Below are 3,905 nucleotides of genomic sequence, written 5' to 3'. Positions count from 1 at the left end.
AGAGGAGGGGGGTGGGGGGAGAGGGGGGAGAAGGTAAAGATGGAGGGTAATATGATAATAGAACAAGCAAAGGCAAGCTGATGGAACATGAACACCATGAATTTTGCGTAGCCGGAATCTGGTCATATCCAGGCAGAGTAGGGCTCAAAAGGTGGTCAATCTGTCCGCACATTGGGTGAAGAGGAGGGAGCAGTAACTCGTATATAAAATAATATGATGCTAACAAATGTCAGAAACAATTAAATCACAGCAAGACACCTAAGGGAGCATCAGATCATGGTATATTCCATACGTCAAGGGTTTAGGGTACCTGAGGTGGCTATAGAACTATGCAATAACAGACATATACATAAATTAACACTGGCTGTGTCTGGGACCTGCAAAGTAGAGTATGGTGTATCATGGAACTGGGTAGGCAATTCACAAACGGTGATAAGAAAAAAGGTTGCAATTATTGCTGTTCTTATTGCTGTTAAGCAAACAGCAATAAGAACACCAGTTCTAAGACAGAAAGTAAAGTCTAGCCTTGTGTCCAGCTATGACTACAGTCTTTCTGAAATTATGGCGCAGCTTAATGAAAAGTCCCCATTTGACAAATCGCCAGTATGTTCATATAGAAAGTGCATCGCACTTATCAAAGGTGAAGGGCGAATTGCCTAGCAGAGTCACAGGAGTATAAGCTCTTTTGTTCTTGCCAACAATTACAGCCAATAGCAAGCCACCAATAAGCTCTTAAAACCAAGGTTTTGGGCTATGCCCGATATCAGGCTGTAGGAAGCAATTGAGGAACGAAAATTCATGAACTAGAATGACTTTTCTAAACTGGTTGTGGGAGAGCAGTCATCCGAGTAAGTCATTGGTCAGCATCCATGCGGGGTCTCTCAGCCAGAGCAGTCAAAACCGGAGTGGGGAGAGGCCTATATGGAGTGATGATGAGGTTGCAGGGCATCTGTTGGAGACTGTGGCCTTGTGAGGTACTGAGGATCGCCACTCTGTTATCGGAGGTGAAGAGGTTACAAAGGATTTTTGTGCTGTGAGCCCGAGGTTCTCCAGCGACTGCTGGGCCTCTGCCAAGGTGGAGTTCTAATATTGATGCCCGTGGTGAGAGAAAAAAAGTTGGAAGGAGAGCCCTCACATGTAGGGTGATGCCATGCTGCTGGATGATCCTCAAGGCTGACTTGATCTCCCATTTCTTCTGTATGGAAGGTGTCAGGTCCACAAAGACCTGGTAGTCATGTCCCTGGAAGTTGAGAAAGTCCTTTTTGTTGGGCCTCCTGCAATATGGTCTCCTTGGTGCAAGAGTAGAAAGATTTGATAATTATGTTTCATGGTAGGCCATCTGTCGCCGGGTCAGGGCACAATGTATGTGTCGTAATAGGAGGTGCTTGACTGAGATGTGTGGTGTGAGTTCCTGAACAGCGCTGTCATTGTGGCCTGCAGGTCAACAATCTAACTCAGGAAGCCCGTGGATGCAGAGATTTGAGTGGCGGCACCTGTTGGTTATGGACCTTTTTAAAGCTTCAAGCTCTCAGATATGGGTATTTAGGGCTGAAGCTGCTACCTCCATGTGCGATTCCAGGACTAAGGTTCTTTGGCCCAGTTCTCATGTCTCACAGGTAAGTTTGTCGGTCTGAGGTTCTTTAGCGCAGTTCACGTGTCTCGTGTGTACGTTTATCGGCTCTGATGTAGCCAGCAGGGCCTTGTAAAGCATGCGGTCATTGCATTGGAGGAGTCTGCAATGTACCAAAGATTTTGGTGAGGGCAAGGGGGAACTTGTTCTACTTTTGACATTTCCCTCACTCAAGCGTAGAGGTGAGGCCTTTCACAGGGTTTCCAGTTCCATCTGTGCCATCTTGGTAGCCATGCAGGCTAGGGCCTCCTTGATAGATCTGCCCTTTTGCTTGGTCCATGTGCTTGGTGGAGGCATAGTTAGGATGGCAGTAGAGCTGTGCTGGTTAAGGCAAGCTGGGGCAAGCTAATGTAAATGCCTGACGGTCAATAATACCTCTAAAATCCCGGAGGACCTCGGAGCACCACTAGGACATGCCTGCAATTGAGCACTTCACGCATTTACCCACCTCTTTGCGTTCGAACATTTGGAATGCTAGCAAGGCTTTGTTTTCAGACAGTTGTTCATCCATTATGCAAGCACATAATTCCATGTAATAATATTAAACAATGCTGTTTCATTTACATTACATAAAAGCATTGTGATCATTCAAGGCACAAACTCCTACCAAACATTCTCTTCACTCAACAGTTTGCATTTTGTCACCCTAGTGTACATGTTTCACATGCAATTCAATGAACGCATCCAATGTTCGTTATCACAAGAGTCACATTCAAGTGTCTTCTGTTAATGTTGGCTCACAGACTGGTTAGTCTGCTATCTTTCTGTAACTTCTCTGCTACCACCCTTATCACAGGACAACAGGAATATGGGACAGTTTTATAAAGGTGTATATGATTTGTAAGAAAACCAATCTTATTCATGCATTTTAATCATTTAAACAAACCTTCAGCAACATACATTTTTAGGACAGTAAAAAAAAGTGTTTAAAACTGATCAGTTTTTCATCAATTCAAAACAATGTTAAGTGGCATAAAGGTTAGGAGAACACAGCAATTTTACTAGCAAGATAGTTCATTACTCACTAGGAGTATTAATCGATTGTTACATATATGGAACTACTGGCTTCCTATGGAGTGATATCCAAATTTGTGCCATTTAAGTGGTTGTAAACCCTAATGGCATTTAGTGAAATATTTGTTCTAGCCTTTTCTCTTCCGTTCATTGAAGGACACAGGGCAACAGATCATAGATCCTGTACTGTAGGGTATATCGCCACCTGCAGGAGAAGGATGCTAGGCACACGACAAAGACAGGCTAGGGGCGGCCCCTGCTGACTCGACACCCGGCTTCCCGATTTAACAAGGAAGCCGTCCCATGCTTCTTGTCACTAGAGCTTGCAGAATGAGAAATCATTAAAGGGGTCCAGTAGTCAGAAAATAAATCCTCGGGAACTGAAGGGTTAGTGTTATAGCCAGCAATGTGCCCTATTTCGTTATTTGCTGTTTGCAGTTATATACTCTTGCTCTTCTAGTGTATTTCACAACATAGCATTTTGGACAAAGTCCAGTTAAATACACTTGTATTTTGCTGGTGGCTTTATGCTGCATTTCCTGATCTCTTAAGGCATTACAATTTTTTGTACCTACACAGTCAAAGCTCCATTACACACTAATAGATATACCCCCCCTGAAAAGAAACAAAAATAAAGAAAAACAACAACTTTGTACAGAATAGGAATAGCAACATGGCAGACTAGGAATGCTACATGTCTGGCTGGTCTCATGGCATCTGCAATGATGGGATCACTGAGTGGATGACAATAGTCAGCAGACTTGAAGACTGGGCATTAGCAATTAGTAAGCTGTAATGTAGTGTAAACATGTGGTATTTTTTCCAAAATTCCTTTTTGTATTGTTGTGAATTCTGTAGTCAGCAGTAGGCTGTACCCAGTCTAACTGTATCTCTATGCACAATGTGTAATTTCTACCGCACAGGTTGTGTGAGCTTTATCCATCCTGGTATGCTAGAGAGATCTGATTCTTGTTATGATTATCTGATACCCTGGCCAATCAGTGAGCCTGTGGAACTTTGACACATGCTGTGAGAACTATTAATTATGTGAGCCACTTCTTGTTCTGCTTTTACCCTACGAGGATGTCAGCTTAGAAGTCAATCTTTCCTTGACCTTGGGCCTAAATAAATGGAAAGATGCAGGGATCTCCCCTTCTAGGAGGAACCACTAAAGGTGTTAGGTGTGGATGAAGACAGCCCCACATATCATCATAAATAAAAATGCTTTCTGCATTTGAAATTGCTTTATGAAGCTTATCAG

At 43.3% G+C, this 3,905-nt stretch overlaps 1 long non-coding RNA gene across 1 annotated transcript in view; it reads right to left on the bottom strand.

Moving 5' to 3' along the window:
• The window catches only part of LOC108804811, a 10,817-nt gene extending 8,521 nt beyond the window's left edge, over nucleotides 1–2,296 (bottom strand). The window contains exon 1 of the long non-coding RNA XR_001942376.1: nucleotides 2,286–2,296. This is a non-coding gene — a long non-coding RNA (uncharacterized LOC108804811). The remainder of the gene's footprint in view (nucleotides 1–2,285) is intronic.
• Between the last annotated feature and the right edge of the window lie 1,609 nt (nucleotides 2,297–3,905).

This window comes from Nanorana parkeri, unplaced genomic scaffold (genome assembly GCF_000935625.1).
Source record: "Nanorana parkeri isolate BGI_ZX_2015 unplaced genomic scaffold, ASM93562v1 scaffold74, whole genome shotgun sequence".
Taxonomy (NCBI): domain Eukaryota; kingdom Metazoa; phylum Chordata; class Amphibia; order Anura; family Dicroglossidae; genus Nanorana; species Nanorana parkeri.
Note: the sequence above shows the minus strand (reverse complement) of the source record. Positions and strands in the feature narration are given on the sequence as shown.